We start from the raw sequence: 27,945 nt of genomic DNA, 5'->3' as shown, positions 1-27,945 counted from the left end.
AAGTGCTTCCAGTTTCTCCAATCATCCCTAGACTTCTTCGGTGCAAAGTGTTGCACCTGCATTCTCCACTGCTTTGAAACATTGAAGTGATCTATGATCTCCCGCACTATCCTTCACTGTGTTTCTGTGTCAGCCTTCCAAAACCCCGGCAGATTAATGTTGACCCTTGCCCTGTCAACAAATCCACACACACTCCTGAACCTCATGCGTGCTTTATCTGGTTTAGTTGGAGCCCAAGACATTAAGTCAATCTCGGTTACTTCACATACACCTTTAGGCTGGTGTGCTGGCTTCCTTGGAGCATTCCTCCGTGTCCTGATTGGAAGGGCAATTGCTGCAGCTCTATCTCGTTAAAGACTACTTGATCCCTCTAAATCTGCTGAAGACCTAGGCATGTCCGAATCAGATGAAGATGCATGGCCTGAAGCATGAGTGCTGTTGCCGCTACTCGGCATCTACAAAGAACACATGCGGAACTCAGGAAAGGAGGATAAGCATAAAACTAACAACTTGGTATCAAGCTTTCTAAACATGCCATGCAATAATTTAGAAAATGTATGGCTAATTTGTTAAGTTTGTGTGACTCGGGCGCCCGCGATCTGTAAATAGGCAGTAACTTATTGGAACAAATACATCTTATATGTAGTAAGGAAGTTAGATAATGAACATATATACAGCCAATTTGGGAACATACGTCACAAAATTGGAAGAGGGATTGCGAGGAAATATGCCTCACCGCGGTGGAGAGCAGTAACTACCAGGCTTCTTAATGCAAACCCGGCCGGACCACAAGAGAGGCGAGGGTTACTACATCGATATGCTCGAGGGTGGCTGGCGAGCAAACAAAGACGATGAGGTGCGGTCTGCTGCATGTTGGGAACGGCAGTGGAGGTAGGCTTGACGCCGAAGAGCGGGCACATGGCCGGGGTGAGCACGAAAGCGCCAGAGAGGGATCTGTTGTGGATCTGGGGGAGGGGGGAGCTCGCGAAGTAGATTGGGTGGACTAGTTGAGCGAAACGCGGGCAGACGATGGGGGTGTTGGGGACTCCGGGTGTTGGTGGCCTAGGTGAAAAGGGTGAAAAATATCCCTGGTCGCCGCGCGCGCGGAAAGGCCTATGCAAACGGTTGCCTCTAAGCGCTCGTGTGCACAAACAGAATAATTTCGTTTGAAATGAAGACGTACTAATTTTGAAATGAAGACGTGAGTTCACCGTTTGGCCTCTAAATTTTTCCAACGTAAACCAATCACAATTATACCACGGGTTTGATTTGCTGGCACATTTTAGGTCTCGTGTGCTATATGTAAGACATTTTGTGGCGTTTACCGTGCATGTTGGCATATAAATCAATTCCTAGCCGGACTGCATTTCCTGTCGAAAAGGAAGTGGATTGTCGTTCGATATGGGAGCATCCAACAGTGCAGACGTACGATCTATGGGGTTTGGGTTATGTCCAATCAGAACGCGCGTAACCTAAGATACTAACTTATGATACTATGCATGTGCGCATTATGGATGTATTGCCGATCATATACTAGTATCATGCATATATACTCCCACCTTTCTGGTTTGTAGGCTTATCTCAAAATTGTAGTTTTTCCATTTTATAAGGCTCAATTTGGTTGTTCCCCTTGCATGTTCAGATTCAAGGTGCATTAAATCATTGCATGCAAGTATTAAGAGAAAGTTAACCAATGCATGTACTTTATGCATGCATGTATTGCAATTAATACATTGGAAAACATAATTTTTTGAGGAAAACAAGAGCATTAATTGGGTGTTTTTGCAAACTACAAAAAGTATTCCACCACTCACCATCTACCTTGGTTGGTGAGATTTTTGAATTGAGCCCTATAAGGCTGGTTGTAATGGGGAGTGTCATATACTAGTATCATGCATATGATATATACTAGTGTATGATACTACTTCTGTAATTCATAGTATCATAAATTAGTATCTTAGGTCAACTTATTAATTGTCATGCATCACACGAAGTAGTACAACATTTAATATGGCACGGTATCATGATATGATACCACATCCTCTCTTTCCTCATTTAATTGTGTGCCACATCATCCAGAAAGTCTAGTTGGCATGCATGATACCGCTTATGATACGACCCTTACAACCAACCTAAACCGGAAAGGAGGGAGTATGAGACTAGCCACAATGGAGAGTAACATACACTAGTAACATACACATATCCCTACACTATGTTAGTACCTTCATAGTGGGTAGTAACATAAGTGTAGTGTCATGCAAAGCTTCATTTATTAGGTTATAGACTCATATTGCATTGGGACATGTGATGTTACAGTAACTAGCTAAGTTACTGAAGCTATCTCTCTCCTCATTAACGTATTGCCACAGAAGCAAGTTTGCTGAGTTGGAGTCGATGTCATTGCTGAAGTTACTCCCATTTTGGCTAGTCTGATACTATCTAGTCTATGATATACTAGCTACCTCACTAAGAGCATTGTTAATAATACAAGGGTCAGCTATAAGAAGTTTCCATGTCATATATAGCCATCCTCTTAGCGGGCATGTAGAATAATAAGTTTTAAATACATACTAGTTTATCAATAGTTGGCCCACCTTACATCCTCACAAACTGTCTTGGGTCTCGTGTTGCAGCTGGCTCTACTAACCAAGAGCCCTCTTCTCTTCTCTCTCCTCTTCTCTTTCCTCCAACTACTAAGCATATATATATATATATATATATATATTATTCTATTCCTTATAGCCTGCTTAGACTACCCAAAGTGGGAGTAACATAGGTAGTAACATCGCACGTATCTAGATAAAATAGATGATGTGGCAAGCAATAAATGAAGAAAAAGAGGAAAGTGGTAACACAGCTAGTTACTAGTAGTATGAGTAACATCACACATCTCAAGGCAAGATGAGTCTATAGCCTAATAAATGAAGTGTTGTATGTTACTACACATATGTTACTCCCCACTATAGAGGTAGTAACATAGAGTAGTAACATTCTATGTTACTACCCATTGAGGCTAGTGTTATGTCACTCTATTGTACTTGCTCTAATGCATAGTATCATAGAGTAGCTAGTATCATATGTAATACTTTATTTATATTGACATGCATGACACATAGTAGCATAGCATTTATTATGATACGGTTCCATGATATGATACTTAACCCTCTCTTTCTTCATTAAATTCTATGACAGCTCATCAAAATTGCCTAGTTGGCATGCATGATACTAGCTATGATACCCCCTTACTATCATCCTAGCAAATAAGGTGTATAGATCATTTGTGCATCGCTTTGTGAGTTTTCTTCCATTTGTTCGAGAAGCAGGGAGAAGTTTCAAACATTTCGGCCCCGAGGTGCGGCCACTGGCGTAGGCCTACTTGGTACTTTAATTATAGGAAATTCAGATGGAGTTCGGACATCATCAAAATTGATGTGTGCCCGTGGCATGCTCTCATGACCCCATGGAAAAAAAATTGGTAAAGTTTGGCACAAGTTTTGATGACCGCTCCTTCCAAACCGGAGCATCTCACATGAAGGATCATGGTTTTCCAAAACGAGACGTGTCAATTTAAACTCTTGTGGCTGGTGACTTCATCGTTTGGCCTCATAAAAATTTCCATGGTACGCAATCACCATTATACCACGGGTTTGATTTTCTGGCGCATTTCAGGTATCACTAGCTGTATTTAAGACATTTTTGTGATTAACGTGCATTTTGTGCATAAACATAAAATTACAACCAGAACTGCATGTGCTATCGAAAGGGATGAGGATCGTTGTTCGATCTGGGAGCATCCAACCGTGCAGACGTACGATCCGTGGGGTTTGGGTTCTGGCCAATCAGAAAGCATGACTCGGATCGTGGGAGGGGTGGCAGGGTTTGGTCAGCACACGGCTTTCATCAATGAACCGTGTGCTATTCGCAAACCAGATTGCATATTTTTGTTCACACATACTGTAGTGAGATCAATTCAGCGTGCTACCTCTATGATATACTAATAATAATAATAATAATAATAATAATAATAATAACAAAAAGCAGTTCATATTCATTGCCTGAGCTGACACCATATCAATACTGTAGTGAGATCAATTGAGTGTGCTACCTCGCTTGTATCGTGCATGCTTGCATGTGGGAAATGCACGGAAATCTTTGTACTCACCACGGTACAATATACAATCATTCACACAAGCGTGTATCTTCTGTACTTCAAGTCCCAATGGGAAAACAATTTTCTTCGCTTCATTTGCACTTCTGGGGAGCACATTATCTTCCGGAAGAATTTCTTTGAAAGGACCTAACATCTCTGTGAAGCCCTTGTTTGATAGACTGTTTGCTGCTTTAAATCTGAGAAGCGCCAGGGTGGCACTCAACCTGGAATATTTCTTTTTGCAACCTGGATACAATTATTTCTTGGAGTCCGCATCAATGGTTGGCAGATCCTTGTACCCAATCATATCCTTTTTGGGCCCTCGAAATCTGCAATCATAGCAGAAAACTCTGGCATATCAAGATCGTCATCATCTACATCAACGTCTTGGTTTTCCAGTGGGCGTTTCGGCATTTCGGTGTTCCATTGGTAGCTTGATGCCTCTGCCATGATGTTAGATTCGACATCCATGTGACACTGATCGGGGTTTGGCATCTCGCTGCCCTGGGTATCTTCATCCATGACCTCCTAATCACCATGTCTGGTCCAAAGTGTATATCCATCCATGAATCCCCTAGAGACTAAGTGCATCTGGACATATGCAACTTCATGTGACTCTATATTGGCACAATCAGTACATGGACACAGGATGTAATCCGCATCACCAGTTCTCCTCTTTGTACTTTCAGCCAAAATCATGAACTCTGTCACTCCACTGATAAAATATGCGGTTTTCCTATTCTTCATCCATCGAGATTGTTCCATCTACACCACACGAATGGTGATTAAAAACAAAACAACAACATTAATAAACAGATTAACTGCTGCGTGAAGATGCGTGGATAAATCACAAGGTTTTATTTTCATAATTACTGTGGGTGCTCCATGTTTTTATCCAGACGTGCGATGACGAAAATTAATGGCCGGTCAATTTACACCCAGAGTACTAGTACAACACTACCCTTAGGAATTGAATACCTTAATTGAGCCACTCATGAAAAGAATACCTTAATTAATTAGCTGAGTGATAACCCACAAGTATAGGGGATCGCAACAGTTTTCGAGGGTAGAGTATTCAACCCAAATTTATTGATTCAACAAAAGGGGAGCCAAAGAATATTCTTAAGTATTAGCAGCTGAGTTGTCAATTCAACCACACCTGGAAACATAATATCTATGACAAAGTGTTTAGTAGGAAAGTAATATGATAGCAGTGGTAATGGTAGAAAAAGGTAACGGTAGCAAAAGTAATATTTTTGGGTTTTGTAGTGATTGTAACAATAGCAACGGAAAAGTAAATAAGCGAAGAACAATATAGGAAAAGCTCATACGCATTGGATCGGTGATGGAGAATTATGTCGGATGCGATCGATCATGTAACACTCATAACATAGGGTGACACAGAACTAGCTCCAGTTCATCAATGTAATGTAGGCATGTATTCCGAATATAGTCATACGTGCTTATGGAAAAGAACTTGCATGCCATCTTTTGTCCTACCCTCCTGTGGCAGTGGGGTCCTATTTGAAACTAAGGGATATTAAGGCCTCCTTTTAATAGAGTACCGGACCAAAGCATTAACACATAGTGAATACATGAACTCCTCAAACTACGGTCATCACCGATAAGTATCCCGATTATTGTCACTTCGGGGTTAACGGATCATAACACATAATAGGTGACTATAGACTTGCAAGATAGGATCAAGAACTATCATATATTGATGAAAACATAATAGGATCAGATCTGAAATCATGGCACTCGGGCCCCAATGACAAGCATTAAGCATAGCAAAGTCATAACAACATTAATCTCAGAACATAGTTGATACTAGGGATCAAACCCTAACAAAACTAACTCGATTACATGATAAATCTCATCCAAACCATTACCGTCCAGCAAGCCTACGATGGAATTACTCACGCATGGCGGTGAGAAACATGAAATTGGTGATGGAGGAAGTTGATGATGACGATGGCAACGGATTCCCCTCTCCGGAGCCCAGAACGGACTCCAGATCAGCCCTCCCGACAGAGTTTAGGGCTTGGCGGCGGCTCCGTATCGTAAAACGCGATGAATCCTTCTCTCTGAATTTTTTCTCTCCGAAAGTGAATATATGGAGTGAAGGTTGAGGTCGGTGGAGCGTCAGGGGGCCCACGAGGCAGGGGGGCGCGCCCAGGGGGGTAGGGCGCGCCCCCACCCTCGTGGACAGGGTGTGGGCCCCCTGACATAGATCTTTTCGCCAATATTTTTTCTATATTCCAAAAATAATCTCCGTTGATTTTCAGGTCATTCTGAGAACTTTTATTTCTGCACAAAAATAACACCATGGCAATTCTGGTGAAAACATCGTCAGTCCGGGTTAGTTCCATTCAAATCATGCAAGTTAGAGTCCAAAACAAGGGCAAAAGTGTTTGTAGAAGTAGATATGACGAAGACGTATCAACTCCCCCAAGCTTAAAGCTTTGCTTGTCCTCAAGCAATTCAGTTGATAAACTGAAAGTGATAAAGAAAAACTTTTACAAACTCTGTTTGCTCTTGTTGTTGTAAATATGTAAAGCCAGCATTCAAGTTTTCAGAAAAAATTATGAACTAACCATATTCACAATAACATTTAGGTCTCATGTTCACTCATATCAATGGCATAATCAACTAGCGAGCAATAATAATAAATCTTGGATGACAACACTTTCTCAAAACAATCATAATATGATATAACAAGATGGTATCTCGCTAGCCCTTTTTGAGACCGCAAAACATAAATGCAGAGCACCTTTAAAGATCAAGGACTGACTAGACTTGGTAATTCATTGTAAAAGAGATCCAGTCAAGTCATACTCAATGTAAACTAACAGTAATGGATGCAAATGACAGAGGTGCTCTCCAATTGGTGCTTTTTAATAAGAGGATGATGACTCAACATAAAAGTAAATAGATAGGCCCTTCGCAGAGGGAAGCAGGAATTTTTAGTGGTGCCAGAGCTCGGTTTTGAAATATATATGAATAATATTTTGAGCGGTATACTTTCATTGTCAACATAATAACCGAGAGATCTCGATATCTTCCATGCTACACACATTATAGGCGGTTCCCAAACAGAATGGTAAAGTTTATACCCCCCTCCACCAACAAGCATCAATCCAAGGCTTGCTCGAAACAACGAGTGCCTCCAACTAACAAGATTCCTGGGGGAGTTTTGTTTGCAGTTATTTTGATTTGATTTGCATAAAGCATGGGACTGGGCATCCCGATGACCAGCCCTTTTCTCGTGAGTGAGGAGCGGAGTCCAGTCCTCTTGAGAATAACCGCCTAGCATGGAAGATACAGACAGCCCTAGTTGATACATGACCTATTCGAGCATACAAAACAGAATGTTTATTTGAAGGTTTAGAGTTTGGCACACACAAATTTACTTGGAACGGCAGGTAGATACCGTATATAGGTAGGTATGGTGGACTCATATGGAACAACTTTGGGGTCTATGGAATTGGATGCACAAGCAGTATTCCTGCTTATTACAAGTAAAGGCTAGAAAAAGACTGGGAAGCGACCAGCTAGAGAGTGACAACAGTCATGAACATGCATTAAAATTAATCAACACCGAATGCAAGCATGAGTAGGATATAATGCACCATGAACATAAATATCGTAGAGGCTATGTTGATTTTGTTTCAACTAAATGCGTGAACATGTGCCAAGTCAAGCCACTCAAAGCGTTCAAAAGAGGATACCACCCTATCAGACCACATGACAACCATTTTGATAGCATGTTGGCACGCAAGGTAAACCATTATAAGCTCCTAGCTAATTCAGTATGGCATAAGCAACTATAATCTCTAATTGTCATTGCAAATATATTTCTTTTATAATAGGCTGAATCAGGAACGATGAACTAATCATATTTACAAAAACATGAGAGGTCGAGTTCATACCAGCTTTTCTCATCTCAATAAGTTCATCATATAATCATCATTATTTCCTTTCACTTGCACGATCGAATAGTGTGGATAATAATAATAGTGCACGTGCTTTGGACTAAGCTGGAATCTACAAGCATTCAATTAGAGAGAGAAGATAATGTAATATGGGCTCTTTGTTAGATCAACAATAATACATATGAGAGCCACTTAACATTTTAATAATGGTCTTCTCCTCTCGACCCCCAAAGGACAAGAAAAGAAATAAAACTATTTACACGGGAAAACTCCCAACAAGCAAAAGAAGAACGAGAAATCTTTTTGGGTTTTCTTTTTAGTTACTACTACAGGCATGGAAAGTAAACTAACTAAAAGCTACACCTATTTTTTTGTTTTTTCTTAAGGTTTATCAAACACACAAGAAGAAAGAATAAAAAGGGAAATAAACTAGCATGGATATTACAATGAAAAAGTATGAGCACTGACAACTAGCATGAGTGTGTGAACACGAATCTAATGTCGGTGAGAAATACGTACTCCCCCAAGCTTAGGCTTTTGGCCTAAGTTGGTCTATGGCCACGGCTGGCCTGGCGGATATCCAAAGTTATAGCTGGGGTCATACTGAGATGCAGCGGCAATTGCCTGATGAGCTGCAGCTTGGAGGCGAGCTGTCTCCTCCCTCCTCCCGTACTCGGTCGCCTCCTCCCTGGTTATAACATATTTCCCCTTTGCCTGAAAGTCAAAGAAAGTTGGGGCAGGGAGAGCGAGGTGATAGGTTCGTTGTCTGTCAAAGATTAGTCGATACTGGAGGAACTGATCGTTCCTCTCAACAAACTGGTGACAAACCATAGCATCATAATCTAAATAAGCAGGAGGCAACTCAATATCATATCCACGTATGGGTATCTCAAGAAAGTTAGCTATACGAGTAGCATAAATTCCACCAAAGAAATCTCCTTGAATACGATTATTATGCAATCTACGTGCAACAATAGCCCCCAAGTTATATTGTCTATCTCCTAAAATAGTGCTCCTGAGAATGCTAAGATCAGGTACACATGTGACATGCTTCATCTTTACCGTTTATGCACCTTCCTATGAAGAGAGCAAAATAATGTATAGCAGGAAAATGAATGCTCCCTATGGTGGCTTGTGTTATATCTCTAGATTCCCCCACGGTAATACTAGCAAGAAAATTTCTAAGCTCAGATTTGCTAGGTTCACTAGCAGTACCCCATTGTGGGAGTTTACAAGAAGTATTAAAATCTTCTAAGTCCATGGTATAAGATTTATCATAAAGGTCAAACAGGACAGTGTGAGAATTACGTGAAGATGAAAATTTGAACCTTCTCACAAAGGAATCAGTTAGGTGATAGTATTGACGGCAGTTATCTACCTCGAAGCTCTCAAGATCGGCATTACGCACATATGCTTCAAATTCTTCCTTGATTCCTGCTCGAACCATGAATTCCTCTGACGGCCATTCACAAAGCCGCACTTGAGCGTCCCTCGGTGGTTCATCATCCGCATCGCATATTGTGAGTCCGGGTCCTTGCTTCCTTGAAGAACCACCTTGGGACATTTTCCTAAACATATTTCTTACTCAAAGAACAATCCCCCAAAGCAGTTTTGTGAATGGAGCTTTGAGCAAGGAGATCGAAAATGGCAGCAGGATGAGCTTGAACTCGTGCTTGAGCTAGTTAGTGATGTTTTTGGGAGGAAGAAGGAGTGTGTGGTAGCTGAAATAAGTGGAGGGGAGCCACCATGGGCTGACGAGGCAGGGGGCGCGCCCAGGGGGTGGGCATGCCCTGGACCCTCGTGGCCAGGTGCTTGCTCCCCTGCTGTGTTCTCAGTGCCAGATATTCTCAAATATTCTAGAAAAAATCATATTTAATTTTCAGGGCATTTGGAGAACTTTTATTTTTGGGGTAATTTTTATTGCATGGATAATTCAGAAAACAGACAGAAAATATTATTTTTGCTTTATTTAATATAAATAACAGAAAGTAAAAAGAGGGTACAGAGAGTTGTGTTTTCTAAATTCATCCATCTCATGCTCATCAAAAGGAATCCACTAACAAGGTTGATCAAGTCTTGTTAACAAACTCATTCCAAATAACATGGAACCGGAGAAATTTCGAATAACACTAGGTTACCTCAACGAGGATATGCATGTCCCCAGCAACAAGAATATCATATTTCTTCTTGACAGTAGGAAGAGGAAATCCAAAACCTCCAATAGTGATTGTTGAAATTTTTTCAATAGAATTGATGTTGTGGACTTGAGGTTGCTTCCTCGGAAAGTGTACCATATGCTCATTACCATTAACATGAAAAGTGACATTGCCTTTGGTGCAATCAATAATAGCCCCTACAGTATTCAAGAAGGGTCTTCCAAGAATAATGGACATACTATCGTCCTCGGGAATATCAAGAATAACAAAGTCCGTTAAAATAGTAACGTTTGCAACCACAACAAGCACATCTTCACAAATACCGACAGGTATAGTAGTTGATTTATCAGCCATTTGCAAAGATATTTCAGTAGGTGTCAACTTATTCAAATAAAGTCTACGATATAAAGAGAGAGGCATAACACTAACACCGGCTCTAAGATCACATAAAGCAGTTTTAACATAGTTTCTTTTAATGGAGCATGGTATAGTTGGTACTCCCGGATCTCCTAGTTTCTTTGGTATTCCACCCTTAAAAGTATAATTAGCAAGCATGGTGGAAATTTCAGCTTCCAGTATCTTTCTCTTATTAGTAACAATTTCTTTCATATACTTAGCATAAGGATTCATTTTAAGCATATAAGTCAAACGCATACGCAAAAAGATAGGTCCAATCATTTCAACAAAGTGGTTAAAATCCTCATCATCCTTTTTCTTGGATGGTTTAGGAGGAAAATGCATGGGTTTGTGAACCCATGGTTCTGTTTCTTTACCATGCTTCCTAGCAACAAAGTCTCTCTTATCGTAATGTTGATTCTTTGATTGTGGGTTATCAAGATCAATAGCGGGTTCAATCTCTACATCATTATCATTACTAGGTTGAGCATCAACAACATCATCATTAACATTATAACTAAGTTTATGTTCATTACCAGATTGTGTTTCAACATCATAAATAGAAATATCATTGGGATTCTCAGGTATGTCAACAACAGGTTCACTAGAAGCATGCAGAGTCCTATCATTTTTATTTTTCTTCCTCTTAGATGGACTAGGTGCATCAATATTAATTATATGAGAATCTTGCTCAATTATCTTAGGATAGCCCCTAGGATACAAAGGTTCCTGAGTCATTTTACCACCTCTAGTCATAACTCGAACAACATTATCCTTTTTCTTATTAATTAATTCATTGAGCAAATCATTCTGAGCTTTAAGTACTTGTTCTACTTGAGTGCTAACCATAGAAGCATGTTTACTAATAAGTTTAAGTTCACCTTTAACACTAGCCATATAATCACTTGAGTGTTCAATCACATCAGCATTATGTTTCAATTGTCCACCAACATAAGCATTGAAGTTTTCTTACTTAACCATAAAGTTATCAAATTCATCCAAACATTGGCTAGCAAACTTAGCATGAGGGATTTCAGCTTTATCATATCTATAGAGAGAATTTCCCTTTACAACCTGTGTCAGGTTATCAAGACCATGTATTTCTTCAACAGGAGGTAAATTCTTAACATATTCAGCTTTTATACCTTTTTCTTTCATATATTTCTTTGCCTCTTGCATATCTTCAGGACTGAGAAATAGAATACCCCTTTTCTTTGGAGTTGGATTAGGAGTTGGTTCAGGAAGTGTCCAATTATTTTCATAGGTCAACATATTATTCAATAGAATTTCAGCTTGATCAACAGTTCTTTCCCTGAAAACACAACCAACACAACTATCCAGGTAATCTCTGGAAGCATCGGTTAGTCCATTATAAAAGATATCCAGTATTTCATTTTTCTTGAGAGGATGATCAGGAAAAGCATTAAGTAATTGGAGAAGCCTCCCCCAAGCTTGTGGGAGACTCTCTTCTTCAATTTGCACAAAATTATATATTTCCCGTAAAGCAGCTTGTTTCTTATGAGCGGGGAAATATTTAGCAGAGAAGTAATAAATCATATCCTGGGGACTACGCACACAACCAGGATCAAGAGAATTAAACCATATCTTGGCATCACCCTTTAATGAGAACGGAAATAATTTAAGGATATAATAGTTGCGAGTTTTCTCATCATTAGTGAACAGGGTAGCTATATGTCGGTGTACAAAAAAGAGGGGTACGTTTTTTGTACCCCTATAACTGTGCACGGGCAGTCTGAGCCACGGGCACCACCACACTGAGCAAGGCAAGGGAGGTGAGCCAAGGTAAGTCCGAAGCTTAGGAGAAGCAGAACGACGCCAAGATCAAGACTACAAAGAGCAAAGGGGATGAAGCGAACCTCCCCCCAGGCAAGATCCTTGCCGGGAGGCGATTTGAGTCCACTATGGAAAGGATTCGGGAGACATCCCCGTGGTGGCTTCCAGATCTTTGCGAAGACATTCAAGATCAGATACACAGACCGATGATTGACCTCCTATGACCCCGCCACCGCCCATCGACCGAGGATTGACCTCTTCTCTGGTAGCCGCTGCCTAGGCCGCCGCCGACATCTCTATATGCATTCCAGCTATTTTTTACGCATATCCGTAGAGCGGCTGTTTGCACGGTATCTCACCGTAACTCAATTATATGGACAGGGTAGTACATCACATATGGTTATGTAACGGCAACCGTGTCTAACCTACATTGTCTTCTCACACGGTTTGGTGTGAAATCGTGTGTGATGTTGTAATACCTAACACAAACGACATGTATAAACAGTGAGCCGTATACAAGATATAGTGCCATAAGTAGTTCCCGACCATTAGCTTATCTCCACAGTTTCCCCATTTCCCCCAAATCCCTACATAGCCTCCAAATTCCCTCGCATGGCACTAACATTGGGGGAATGCGGACGAGTGGTGTGGGTGGTTTCGGTGCGGCTGCTCCTGCTCGTATCACCGCCACGACGGCGCTCGCCGTCGAGCACTTGCCTAAGGTCATCAGAAGGCAGGTGTACTACGAATCCGAATCGTCCTGTCAGGTTCCAATCTATCCCGATCTTTTTTAGCATGTCCAAAGTATAGCTCCTTGCTGAATCCGTCTTGAATGACCCCCTCCCCAGGAAAGCGATCTGCTGCCGGATCCTGAGCATGACTCCAGACTCTCACAACACGAGTTCGAATCTGAGTTTTGCGCCACCGAGAAGTACCAAAAGCTGAGTTGTGTGCATGGGCACACTCCCACTCAATGTGTATGCACGGAGGGATTTGACGTTGGCAGGCGGTTTCTCAGTTGCCCCTTAGAGGTTAGTGCTAATTAAGTTCACCATTTTACTTCAGTTAATGCCACCGCCCATCCTGAATAATATTTAACATTGGCAGGGATATGAGGCTTGTGCCTTTGTTAACTGGCTAGATGAAGAATGGCATGGCAGGGCTCGGAGTGTTATCACCAAGCTCGCAGAAGATAACGTAAAGCTGAAGAAGAAACTGGCTGATTTGGAATGTACAATCAGTACGATGAAGCAAGAAAGAATCAATCACAGGCAACAGATGAAAGCAAGAGACAAGAAGGAACTAGCATGTGTAGTTGTGGTTGTCACATTAGCCATGTTCTATGCGCTGTTTGCAATGATGATTAGGGGTTTTGTTTGACAGTATTGCTAAAGCACATGAAGATGTGCTCTAAGTAATGCACATCTAGGTCCTATGCCATTGATGTTACGCGAAGATTCGTGCAGATATTTTTCTTTGTCTTTTTTGTTTTCCTTTCTAGTTTGATTATTACTGGCTTTATCAATAAGAAGAGCTCAATGTATTTCTCGCCAACTGTCCTACTCTGTTCGTACCGGTACCGATGCATAATCCCAAAACTCGTTCCTTGTTTTTGTCTTGAATAAGGAAACTAGCCAAATAACCAATAGGAGTCCTGCGCAACCCCGGAAATTTGGAGCAACTGGGTACAAATAATTGCGGTTGATTATATTAGCGGTCAGATAATATGTCAACCCCCGCTTCAATCCCCGCTTTAATTGGCAGTTCCTCTTCTCTGCATACCGTGCTTAAGTGTCCACCATCTTCATCGTCCCTAGCAGGCCGCGCTACACACTGGCACACACTCTGTAGCCTTGTCGAGCGACAGTGAGGATGTCAGTTCGGCCAACAGTCTGGCGCCCGATGATATGTCAACATCGGAATCATCTCGCTCGTCTTCCATGAGTTCGGCGTCGAGCCCAAACCTTGATTTTATCCGGTTCATGGAAGGGACGCTGCCTCCGGAGTCGTCAGACGACAACCAGACGGACGAGGAGCCGTCGGAGGACGACAAAGAGGACGACGATGATGATGAGGAGGAATGGTCGAACGGGGAGGAGGACGACAACGACAGCAATGACGATGACGACGGCGGTGGCGATTGAAAGCCAAGGGTCGGCGGCAAGAAGCATCCTCGCCAAGACGATGTGGCGGGGCAATCCAACAACAACAACAACCAGAAGAAGGACTAAATTAAGTAGACTGTATATATCTCTGTTTATCCTGTCAATCTCATCGCACAGTTAGTAATATGTATTCGCCAGAGATATTCTACATTATCGCCCACAGGTTGGTTTGTTGAACTATGTGCCCTGACGAGCACACAATTCACAAAAAAAGACCGTATGGGTTGTCTATAATGATCGCACACAATTCTGATTACCGACCTGTTTGCCGGGTATCACACACATCTTGTTACGCAGAATCATTTGTGTTCACCTCAATCATCGCAAACGGTTCATCAGAGTGAACTGTATGCCGTATATCGCATACACCTCGATCCGGCTGCCTGTTTCTGTTGTTCTGTCTCATCGCAAATAGTTCATACAGATCAACCGTATGCGGCATTGCACACGCAACTAAAATCTAAACTGTGTTTGATGTATAATTCACCATTTTGACAGTTTTTTGACAGTTTTTTACATCTTTTTTGACAGTTTTTTACATCACCGTTTGCAATTAATGCATCGCACTGAGTTTCGTCAAAGGGTCTCTGATCGTAGTGTCGCGTTAGCAGCATCCTGCAGTAGTGGTTGCAGCCATTCGCCACATGCAGGCCCTCTCTACAGGAAAAACTCACAGATGACACTCATCCTACAACGTGTCAAACGAGCAGGCGTGGAGCTGGCAAGATGCCCCGGCAAGCCTTGCCGGGCGACCAACGATGTGACGTTGAGCGGTGCATTTAATGTGCACAATCCGCCCATAGAGTTTGGTATGATAGCATTGTTTGCTATCTTATTAGTGCATAATGACTACTTTGCTAGTGTGGTAACCCCTTGATCTATAAAAGGATGCCCCTGGCAACCATAGACATGGTTAGAAGGTTGAATAACTAACACCCCCGTACACGCGTAGCCACTGCCGCCCTGAGGCAACCCCTTCCGGGCAAGTGTACTATGCTCCACCACCACTTTTCCACCATCAATCCACCAAAGTAGGAGTAGGGTTTACACCTTACAGCGGTCCGAACCTGGGTGAAACTGCTCGCGTGATCCCTGCCGTGCTGCCCCATGCTCGTCTACTCTTTGTCAACGCGATGTCCTGCTGCCAAACCAGCAAGGGGCCTTCTGGTCCCATAGGTGGTCATGGTTTCCTGTGACAATTCCTATAGTTAGTCCAAATATACCAAGCAAAAACCTTAGCATTATGTTGTTTAAATAGATTGTAGTTGGAGTCGTCTGACTCGTTAGGAACAACAGTGATGGGATAGTCATACCCAGAGAGACACGCTGGTTTGAGGGTTTTGTTTGAGGCACGAATCTAGCTAGTCTGAGGATATTACTCGGTGGTCTAGTAAGTTCCATGGACGTTGAGCTTTCTTTCAAAACCTACACCTTCCTTTCTGGAATTTTTGTGTAGTATCGACTTCTTGAGAACATCACACAGGGTTTGATGCCCTTTGAGACTTTTTAGCATTCCCATCTAAAGAAAAGGTCTAAGCCTGAAATTTTCATCAGAGACAACAACAATTTCCTAGAAAGAGGCACTAGTGATAACATTCGTACTCGCAACATTATTCATGATGATAGCAGAGGAAGTTTCGGTAGTGCAGTCAGCATTGCTATGCTCTAAACATTGTAGGCAAGGAGGCACAAAATTATCAGGAAGTTTTTGAGATTGCTCGGTGAAGGGAGAATCCTTTTCTTTAACAAGAACAGTAGAAGAATCTTTCAGTGACTCGATTTGTTGATTCCTACTAAGGAGTTCATTTGATTATTTCTCGAAGTCTACTGCAAGAGAATTATATCGGTTGGAAAGATCATCAGAGGTTGAGGAAAGAGCATTATACTCTTCGGTCAACTCTTCATTTTTATCCATATCTTTGACCAGTAATCCTTTAGACTTCCTTAGAATTTTCTCAAGTTCCTCTTGTTGAGATTTAGCAATTTTAACAAGTTTGGCATAAGGTATGTTATCCGAGGAAAAATCATTTCCCGACTTGCGATGTTTGCATGATACCTGTTCCTTCGAAGTTTTAGCCATGAGGCAGAGATGTGAAGGTAAATCATCATCGCTTGATTCATCATAATCAGTCTCTATCTCGGAATAATATTATTCAGAGGGTTCCATAGCAATGAGGGCATTTCCCCCATCTCACTACAAAAAAGACACATCCATGACACTATGGCCCAAATGAAAACTTTTTCTGGCATGCTTAAACACTTCTATGATGATAATTGTGACAAAAACATGCATCATCATAGATGTGGTGGGCTCCTACTTGTATGACAAAAAATTATGATAGAAATTGGGCTTTTTGTCCTGGGCGGGCCAGAGACGCGCCTGCGTGACATTCTTTGCGCCGTCCATGACGTAAAAAATCATGGTAGAAGTGAGGGTGAGGAAAATTTCAGGGAGTTCCCGGTTACTGGTCGGGGCTGAGCGATGCACTGTGGTTTGCGTGTTTCTCTCGTATACACATGTGTGTGGGGTGCTAACTGAACCCGAGCGATCGATCAATCCCACTACATACTGAAGCAGGTTGATCCCTTCACTGCTAACTAAACCAGATTGCTTCCTTTGCTGCTATCTGAACCCAAGCGATTCCTTCTGTGCTAAATGAACCCAATCGATACCTTCGCTGCTTACTAAACCCAATCGAGGCCCCGTGCGAGATGTAGCTAGCCCGTCGGGCTGCCTCGGGATGAGTAGTCCCCGTTGCTGCCGCACACGCGAGACATAGAACGAGTCGACCTAGCTGGTTGGTTGGATGTGGATGAACAGTTCCCAATGGGGGTTGGATGAACAGGACCCCGGCCAAGTGTAGGCGGTTGTCGCTGGATAAACAGGACCCTATGGCAGTAGGCGATTGTCGTTAGATGAACGGGGCCCCAAGGAGGCTGCCACACACCCCAACCGGTTAGGTGTGGATGAACAGGACCCCGTATAGGCTGGATGAACAGTAGCCCGTGGATGAACAGTAGCCCATAGGATGCGAATTATCCTACGACCATCCCCATATACACTACGACTACTCCCCAAGCCCCAAGAGGACATACGATGAGACCTCGACCATTCGCCATAGGACACAAGGTGAACCCGCTCCTAAATGCTTCCCCTTTCCATTCATGTGAGACATGGTTGCTACCTAATGAAAAGACACTACATGTGCTTAGGAACCAAGGAGAGGACCATGGAGATGCTCGATGCACATGCCAAGTCCACACGGAAGAGAAGCGTGAAGTGCCTCAAGTGGAGTCGCCACGAAGCTGTAGCGGCCGGACATCCGGCAGGAGCCCGGACATCCAGCGCCACCTACTAGAACAAGGCCAAAGAGAAATGGATGCGAGGCGACCCTATAGCGGCCGGACATCCGGCCGACCCCCAGACATTTGGCGCCCCCTGACGGGCCGGACATCCAGCGCATACTATCCAAAGCGCATAGAAATTGGGCAAGTCTAGCCCGGACATCTGGCCCGAGGCCCGAATATCCGGCTCCTCACGAGCCGGCGGACATCTGGCCCCTAGCCCGGACATCCGGCACGTGTGCGTGCACAATCGGGCCAGAGGCCCATGTAAACTCTCCCTCACTTACCCCTTCGTGGCCCTACACTATATATACTACTCCACCTCCTCCTAGCTAGGGTTAGCATTATGATAGCTCATTTAGAGATAGAGCTTTGCTCATCCATGTGATTCTACTCCATCAAGAGAGACCGCGACCTCTACGGAGAAGATCCATGCTTGGATTCAAGACCCCTCACGAGAAGATCCCTCGCGGACTCAAGGCCTCCTCACGGAGATGAACTAGCTACCATTTGTATTGTCCTTTGTTGACTTTAGATCGTGTATCTCTCATTGTTTTCATGGATCTATCACATGTGATTGTTTCTTGTTGATTTGAGTGTATCCTCTCATTCTGCTCGTGATTTCCCTTGTGTTTCCCCTCGCGTTCTTTGTGGGTTCCCCTCCATTTCGTGAAAGATCGGCCTTAAAATTTCCAACCTACATCATCATGGTATCATGAGCCATGTTGATCATGAATTTGGAGTCTCCCCCACCATTTTCTAGCCTTGTTTTGCTTGATTTCGTCCTAAATTTCGAAAATCCCCACCAAAAATAGCCCCCAAATATTTTGTGATTTGTTGGTTTGATGATGTTTTGTTGATTTTGATCCATGGATTCGATGTGTTTCGAGTAGATATATCTTTCTCCCAAGTTTCCCCACTTTCCATCCACGAAATCTCTCGAATTTTGCCCCCAAAATCATCAATTTCCGCCCCCAAAATCGAGTTCCTCGAGTTCATCCTCGGATTTGGAGCCCGGACATCCGGCCCGTGGCCCCGGACATCTTCCCCCCGGACATCCGGCTCCTGGAGTGCACTTTCGCACGCGGTTCTAGACATCATGTCCTGGATTTCTGGCCTAGCCCCCGGATGTCCGGTCCCTAGGATTTTAGACTCCCGTGTTTCACCGTTTTGACCATAACTAATTCATCCTGAGTCCAATTTTGACGTTCTTTAGCTTGTTTTGAAGCTCTTGACATCCCCCGTCTCACAAAAATACTACCATCACCATTTGACCCCATCAATGTTTTGCATCTTTGGCATCTTTGCCTAGGGCTTCCACCATATCATCCACATAACCACCACCGACTTTCGCATAACCCATTTTATTCCCCTTTGCATTTGAGGTTGTTTGAGTTGTGATTCGAGTCTCCTAAGGTGTTTTGGCTACTTAGGGATGGTTTCTTCTTAATCAACCATCACCATAACTTCCGCATTGGCTTGCCCACCATACACTTCCGCCACCCGAACTTAACACAATTTTGATACAGCTTGTTTGAGTTGTGGTTTGTGTCTCCTAAGGTGTTTAGGCTACTTAGGGACCGTGCCTTCAACTACGACACCGTGTATATCCCATCATACCCTTCCACCTTAACCCATTTGGACCTGGTTTTCACCAATACTCCTGCAACCACCAGCGCTTTTATGCTACCACCATTTGACATTTGCCTTTGGAGATTTTGAGTTTGCGGTTTTCCCATTTCCTAGAGTGTTTCAGCTAATTAGGAAGGGTCCGACATCGACAACACCGCTGCTCAACTTCGACAAGCATTCGACATCGACCACCTTCACCATCTTGACACCCTAACCGTAAGCAAGATGGTAACCTCTATATCATCTTGGTATCGTGGTATCCCATCATTGTACATTCTTCTTGCCATTGTATTGATAACACCTAGTCCATTTTGCGTTACTTGCCTATCGAGACTAGCCTTTGAGTATTGCTGGCAACGTTACTTGTGCACATTCATGATCATCGATCTACACCTTCCATTGCATACATACCATATCATATTGGTATCATCTTGGTATCATATCATCCTTTTTGTCACAAGATTGTTCCCGTATATACACAATTGCTATCTTGGTTTCTGCATTTTGCATTGTGGCCATATAAAAAAAGAATAAGCTTTTAAGCAAAGAAAAAGAGAAGAGCAAAGAAGCTTGTAAGCAATAGCCATAGCACCATACCGCATTGCATATAAGATTGTAATATCCGATCATCTTGAGAGAAACACCGGGAACCATACCTACATAGGATACTTGTGATAGGAAGTCGCTACATTTTGTCTCACATAGGTAGTGCACAAGTCGTATCCACCTAATGAGCAGTCGGCTAGCATCTCTCTAGTGTTGTGCGACAAGAGCATTTTCCGTGGATTCCACATTTTCCACTCAATCCTTGGTTGCACAACCACATTTATCTATTCGTGCGTGTGTTTCCGTGTGCCTTTCATTGCTATTGGTCTACTTGTTGCACTTGCGAATTTGTGAATCTCTTTCAACATTATTGACTCTTGCCAACATTTTGCATCAAATTTTTGTGCCACTATCCTCACCAAGCTACCTCGTAAGCCTTACTTGTGTAGGTGTGAGAATTGAGAAGAACCAGTACCAATTGTGCTATTTCCTTGTTACATTATTGAGTGATCATTGATACATCTTCAACATTGGATAAGATACATTTTGTCTAGTTCTTCCCTTTCTCCCACTCACATTTCCTCGAGTCTTGTGATGGATAGAGAAGGCATTTCATCTCCGGTCTTCGACAACAACAACAGCGCGAACAACTACATCACCAAAACGTCCATCTTCATGCTACAACGAAAAATGCAAGGAGAACACTCAAGATTGCGAGAGTGCATCAACAACCTTGCCATCGACATACGACACTCCGAAGCACATACAAGAGACTACTACGACAACAAGTTTTCGGCATAAAAGGAGGAGAATGATGCAAGGATGGGGGAGATTTGGGCCTTGTTGGTCAACCGTGCATCCCCTTCGTCATTGTCAAGGCGGTGGCGAGCAAGTTGGTCATCTTTGGAGCGCCCAAGCGATCCAAGCGCAATTCATCCACATCCACATCTCCATGGCGACCACCATCACATTCGTGATACACATTGTCATGAAGGGAAAGTAACCTCCAATCAACATGTGCACGACGACGACAAACGACATCTACTACGAGCTCAAGCACGACAATGACACCATCAAGATGAAGATGCTCCACACACACGAATCGACAAGTCATTACAAGCTCTACATCAAGATACGACCAACCTTCATGAGCACAAAAGAAGACCGCGAGACAAGCACCGCCAGGAGGAAGCTACGGCTACCAGTACAACTTCAGCATCTTCGCCAAGTGTTATCAAGGCATCTTCACCTTTGGACGCGGCATCTTCGCCTACTTCCCACGAGTATGCCTACATCGACATCATCAAGTCCAAGGCGACCACCTACAACTGAGGGCGACACTTCCATCTTCGGAAGCCCCCCAAGGAAGATGGCCAAGCATGGGCAATTCCCTTCAGTCATGAAGACGAGCTACGAGGTGCCACATCGTATGGGCCTCATACAAGACGACAGCAAGATGGTTGAGCAAGGGCCATCCCCTTCGACCACAGTGGCGAGCATGAACCTCTTCAACAACATGAAGAAGGCGCCCCAATATGTCTCCTACTCTGAGTCAAGCTACAAGACCGCGCATGAGACTTTATCTTTGGTCTCAGAGGAGAGTAACGATTTGCCACTTCCTATGATATTCATCTTTGGAGGCGTCATGGATGAGGAGGTTGAGCATGGGACTATCCCTTCAACCAAGGTGGCGATAGGAGTTGAGCATGGAGACATTTGCACCAACATTTCTTCGACACCCACATATGTCAAGATGCCACAATTGCCATGTGAGGTGAGCCACCACCCCATGAGTGAGATGAGTGACTCCGCCATATATGACATTGAGTGCATTTCCTATGAGAGGATGAGAGTGATCACTGATACGTCTCCAACGTATCTATAATTGTTTATTGTTCCATGCTACTATATTATCTATCTTGGAAGTTTTATATGCATTTATATGCTATTTTACATGATTTTTGGGACAAACCTATTAACCTAGAGCCTAGTGCCAGTTTCTGCTTTTTCCTTGTTTCTGAGTTTTATAGAAAAGGAATATGAAACGGAGTCCAATTGAGCTGAAACTTTACGAAAATTATATTTGGACCAAAAGAAGCCCCCGAAGCAAAAGAGTTGGGCCAGAAGAGCCATGAGGCCTCCACAAGGGTGGAGGGCGCGCCTACCCCCCGGGTGCGCCCTCCGAGCTTGTGGGCCCCTCGTGGACTCCCCTGACTTGTTCCCGACGCCAACACCTCTTATATATCCCCAAACCTCCAGAACAGAACCTAGATCGGGACTTCCGCCACCGCAAGCCTCTGTAGCCACCAAAAGCCAATCGGGACCCTGTTCCGGCACCCTACCGGAGGGGGAAATCATCACCGGTGGCCATCTTCATCATCTCGGCACTCTCCATGATGAGGAGGGAATAGTTCACCCTTAGGCCTAGGGGTATGTACCAGTAGCTATGTGTTTGATCTCCCTCTCTCTCTCTCTCTCGTGTTCCTGATTTGGCATGATCTTGATGTATCACGAGCTTTTCTATTATAGTTGGATCTTATGATGTTTCTCCCCCTCTACCTTCTTGTAATGGATTGAGTTTTCCCTTTGAAATTATCTTATCGGATTGAGTGTTTAAGGATTTGAGAACACTTGATGTATGTCTTGCATGTGCTTATCAGTGGTGACAATGGGATATTCACGTGATCTAGTTGATGTATGTTTTGGTGACCAACTAGCGGGTTCTGTGACCTTGTGTACTTATGCATAGGGGTTGGCACACGTTTTCGTCTTGACTCTCCAGTAGAAACTTTGTTGCACCCTTTGAAGTTCTTTGTGTTGGTTCGGATAGATGAATCTGAGATTATGTGATGCATATCGTATAATCAAACCCGCGGATACTTGTGGTGACATTGGAGTATCTAGGTGACATTAGGGTTTTGGTTGATGTGTATCTTAAGGTGTTATTTTAGTACGAACTCTAGGGCTGTTTGTGACACTTACAGGAATAGCCCAATAGATCGATCAGAAAGAATAACTTTGAGGTGGTTTTGTACCCTATAATAATCTCTTCGTTTGTTCTCCGCTATTAGTGACTTTCGAGTTACTCTTTCTTGCACATTGAGGGACTGTTATATGATCTAATTATGTTATCATTGTTGATAGAATTTTCACTAATGAAATTATGAACCTGAGGCCTTGTTTCCAAGCATTGCAATACCGTTTTCGCTCAGTTTTACCAATTGTTGCCTTGCTGTTTTTATATTTTCAGATTACAAAAACCTATATCTACCATCCATATTGCACATGTATCACCATCTCTTTGCCGAACTAGTGCACCTATACAATTTACCATTGTATTTGGTGTGTTGGGGACGTAAGAGACTCTTTGTTATTTGGTTGCAGGGTTGTTTGAGAGGGACCATCTTCATCCTATGCCTCCCACAGATTGATAAACCTTAGGTCATCCACTTGAGGGAAAATAGCTACTATCCTACAAACCTCTACACTTGGAGGCCCAACAACGTTTACAAGAAGAAGGTTGCGTAGTAGACATCAAGCTCTTTTATGGCGTCATTGCCGGGGAGGTGAGTGCTTGAAGGTATAATTTTAGATCTTGCAATCGAATCTTTTAGTTTCTTGTTTTATCACTAGTTTAGTTTATAAATGAAAACTACAAAAAAATTGAATTGAGGTTGCCACACATGCTTCATCTTTTTAATGTGTTTCGTGAAAATAAGGATTCCGATAGTTGTGCCAAAGTGTTAGTAGAAGAATGCATTAAAATGTTTGGCACTAAATCTTTGAATGGTGAGCATGATTGCAATGTTGTTAGTATGAATTCTTTGAATATCCATGATGCTAATGATATGCAAAGCCACAAGCTTGGGGATGCTATGTTTGATGAAGATGATATTTTTTGTCCCCCAAGTTTTGATGAGCAAATTTATTATGATGATAGCATGCCTCCTTTTTATGATGATTAGATTGATGAAACTGGGTTTGTAAGAGAGTCAACTTTAGGAAGTAATGATCCCATTATTTTGGAGGGTTTTGAATCTTATAATATTTATGAAAGTGGATTTGGAGAGGTCATGACTTTATTTAGTGATGAATCCACTATTTCGGAAGAGGTTCCAATTGATTATGAGAAGAAAGTTGCTATCTATGATGATTATTGTGATGACATGTATGCTATAAAGAATAATGATAACCATGAAAGTTGTCATCATGATTTTAATTTTCAATGGGATTATGCCTCCCATGATAGTTATTTTGTTGAATTTGCTCCTCCCACTATTCTAAATGAGAAGAATTTTGCTTATGTGGAGAGTTATGGTTGTTTTACCTTCATATGCAACTTGATTCTTGTTCCCATGAGTTTTTTTCTCACAAAATGCCTATGCATAGGAAGTGGGTTAGACTTAAATTTCCTAGGCATATGCTTCATGATGCTCCAATTATGCTTCAACTCTTACCTTTTATGTGAGCATCATTGAGATCATCATGCCTAGCAAAAAAGGCATTAAAGAAAAAGCGCTTGTTGGGAGACAAACCAATATATACCCCTACTATTTTCGTATGTTCACATGATTATGCTATTGTAGTAATCGTGTTTTATAGCTTTGTTTCAATAAAGTGCCATGTAAGACCTTTGGGATGGCTTACGGTGATAGTTGATTTGATCTTGCTGAAAAACAGAAACTTTTGCGCTCAGGAAAACAATTCTCATTTTTAGAAGAGGCACGATAGAATACTACTTCATTTTGCAGAATATTAATAAACAAATTTCTTAGGACTTCCTAATTTCTCAGGATTTTTGGTGTTACAGAAGTATTTGAAATATGCAGATTGCTACAGACTGTTCTATTTTAGACAGATTCTGTTTTTTCATGTGTTGTTTGCTTATTTCGATGAATCTATGAGTAGTACCGGAGGGTATGAACCACAGAGAAGTTGGAATACATTATATATTACACCAATATAAATAAAGAATGAGTTCACAATAGTACCAAAAGTGGTGATTTATTTTCTTATACTAACGGAGCTTATGAGATTTTCTGTTGAGTTTTTTGTTGTGAAGCTTTCAAGTTTTGGGTCAAGTTTTGATGGACTACGGAATAAGGAGTGGCAAGAGACTAAGCTTGGGGATGACCAAGGCACCCCAAGGTAGTATTCAAGGACAACCAAGAGTCTAAGCTTGGGGATGCCCCGGGAAGGCATCCCCTCTTTTGTTTTCGTCTATCGGTAACTTAACTTGAGGCTATATTTTTATTCACCACATGATATGTGTTTTGCTTGGAGTGTCCTGTATGATTTGAGTCTTTGCTTTTTAGTTTGACACAATCATCCTTTCTATACACACCTTTTGGGAGAGACACGGATGAATCGTGATATATTAGAATACTCTATTGAGGATTGTCGGGAGTTCACGACGTGTTCCATGTATCCCAGTTGAAGAAGTGCCATGCAGAGATGGCTGACATACCGCTGAGAGATACAGTACCACTGGAAGCGATTCAGTTGGACAGTGATTTGACCTATGAGGAGAAACCAGTCAATATTTTAGAGTATGCCAGTCGAGTCACCCGCAGCAAGGTTATCAAGTTTTGCAAGGTTCAGTGGAGCCACCACACGGAGGATGAAGCCACCTGGGAACGAGAGGAAGAATTGTTGGAGGACCACCCTCACCTATTTTCTAGCCAACCCGAATCTCGAGGGCGAGATTCATCTTAAGGGCGGTAGGTTTGTAACATCCCAGATTTTCAATTTGGAATGTTATACACTAGATCATCATTGCATATCATATTTATTGCATTTTGGTTGATCCTAGAAATTTTACGCAACTCAAGGACCCTCGGAGAGAGTTGGGGATTTCGTTATTTTCATATTTGAGTTGTCTCAAATTTTGAAAATAGGATCTTTTGTTTTTATTTATTTTATCTTCAATTATTTCTATTACAAAAAATATGAGAGAGGGAATAAAATGACTTTCCCAAAATAAAGAACATTGAGGATTTAATAAAAAAATCAATTAATATTTTATTTTGGTTTTATTTGCTATTTTATTTGAATTTAGGAAAAATGCACGTTTTTCAAATTTTCATTTAGGCCCCAAATAAATGTCCATCCTGTGTGGCTTGATTTTAGAAGCCGGGCAAAATTTATTTCGGGATTTTTGGAGTCCGTTTAGTATTCCTTTTGTTTTTTTCTCAGCGTAACTATTTAAAAAAAAACGCAACCGACCTACGGGTCGTGTCCGATGCAGACACTAGGCCCGTCTGGCTTTATAAGCCGGGGAGGCCCAGCCGGACACCCCCAAACCCTAGCCGCCCTAGCCCCGCGCCGCCGCCGCCTTTGCCGCCTCCGCCGCCGCGCCGCGCCGCCCGCGCCACCCCACCGCCGCGCCGCCGTTCGCCGGACCGCCGGAGGTAGTTTTTTTTCTTTTCGCCCCTGTCTTTCTCGAAAAACCGTTCGGTTTTTCGACGGTTTTGTTCGTTTTTTTAGTTTCGGTTTTTTTTAAATAGATCGGTTTTTCCGGTTTATTTAAATAGCGAGCATTCGTCCGTTTGTTCGTTTTAACGAACGTTCGTCGTTTCTCTTTTTCTCGGATTAAATCCGCGATTTTTCTGATCGTGATTTCTGATCTGATTTTCTTTTTAGTCTAACTTTTCGCTCGTTTATCGGAATCAGGCGATTCAAGCGCCTGAAGTTTCGTCTCGAAACCCTTTTTCCGTTTAACCAACTTAAACAAGTTTTTGCCACAGTAAAAATTGCCCTAGATCCAGAATAATAAACGAAGCCTGTTTCTTTTGCCGTTTGTCTTTCGTTGCTTCGTTCGTTTTAATTTTTTTGCCAACCAGAGTTCTTAAGTTGAACTTTCTGGTTAGTTCTCTTATTTGAGTTTTACCCGTGCATTAGTGAGTACTTATTGTATGCTTGTTTGTTTGCGATAGAGTACCCGGAGTGCGCCGCTTGTTACTTCGAATCGCTAGGTTTCCCGGATCATCAGCAAGGCAAGTAACACTTTGATCATGCTTTCCCACTACCCAGTTTTATTGCATTAGATCAATCCTTACACATTGCATGATTAGGATCAAATTAAATTGTGGGTTTGGGAAATAGTTGAGGTAGTACCTATTACCTGTTTATTATCAAACCTATGGGAGTTACTTCTATGTTTGCTCATTATGCCATGCTATGCTAGTATACGTGGATTGGGTGAGAGTATCCATGACAGATGTGAGATTGTTAATTAATGGTTTATTTAAGGTGGCAACTTAAACACACATCTGGGTAGATTGAGGTACCTGGGTATTCCAGGATTGCCTGTTTTCTTTTGGACCGCCACCCAGGCTCAAAGGATCATGAGATTATTCATGCTAGAAACTTCCGTATGCAGCCGCAAGCTATTATGGGCTCTAGCATAGTTGATTAAGTTGTGCGAACTCTTACAGTGGTAGACTAGGAGATGTAGGGGAAAGTAGGTGTAACGGTCTACCCATCGCAAGGTGCTAGCGCTTCTGAAAGACTATGTCTCAGTCATCCATCTTCTCAAACACAATGTAGTGCGAGAAACCAAACGGAGGTGATCGAGTCTTGTGGGGAAAAGTGCGCAAACCTCTCCAGAGTGTATAAAGTAATCATGGTTAGCCGTGTCCCCGGTTATGGACATTTTGAGTATCTAGTACCTGGATTATCATGTGAATCTCAACATGTTACTCTAAAATTTAATTTTGTTGGGTTTGTTTAATGATGATGCTTAATTGGGATTGAGAATGCTGTCAACCATTCTCAATGTTTAACAACCACCATGATAGTTAAATAAATTTATTCCTTTGCAGTAG

Source organism: Triticum urartu, chromosome 3A (assembly GCF_056163025.1).
Source record: "Triticum urartu cultivar PI428250 chromosome 3A, HENAU_Tu73, whole genome shotgun sequence".
Lineage (NCBI taxonomy): Eukaryota > Viridiplantae > Streptophyta > Magnoliopsida > Poales > Poaceae > Triticum > Triticum urartu.
Note: the sequence above shows the minus strand (reverse complement) of the source record.